We start from the raw sequence: 428 nt of genomic DNA, 5'->3' as shown, positions 1-428 counted from the left end.
TTTTCATTTTCTTCAGCTTCAGTTTGAATTTGCATATGAATAATTGATGGCCTGTTCCACAGTCTGCCCCTGGACTTGTTTTCACTGACGATATGGAGCATTTCCATCATCTCTATCTGCAGATGTAGTCAAATTGATTTCTATGTATTCAATATGGTGAGTTCCCTGTGTATAGTCATTTCTTATTTTGTCTAAAGAAGGTATTTGAAATGAACAAATCATTGGTTTTGCAGAATTCTATCATGCATTCTCTAGCATCATTTCTATCACCACAGCCATATTTTCCAACTACTGATCCTTCCTCTTTGCTCCCTACCTTTGTATTCCAACCACCAGTAGTGATCAATACAACTCGATTGCATGTTTGATCAATTTCAGATTGAAGAAGTTCATTGAATTCTTCTATTTCATCCTCACTGGCTTTAGTG

Source organism: Chrysochloris asiatica, unplaced genomic scaffold (assembly GCF_000296735.1).
Source record: "Chrysochloris asiatica unplaced genomic scaffold, ChrAsi1.0 scaffold00088, whole genome shotgun sequence".
Lineage (NCBI taxonomy): Eukaryota > Metazoa > Chordata > Mammalia > Afrosoricida > Chrysochloridae > Chrysochloris > Chrysochloris asiatica.
This window is presented reverse-complemented; position numbering follows the sequence as displayed.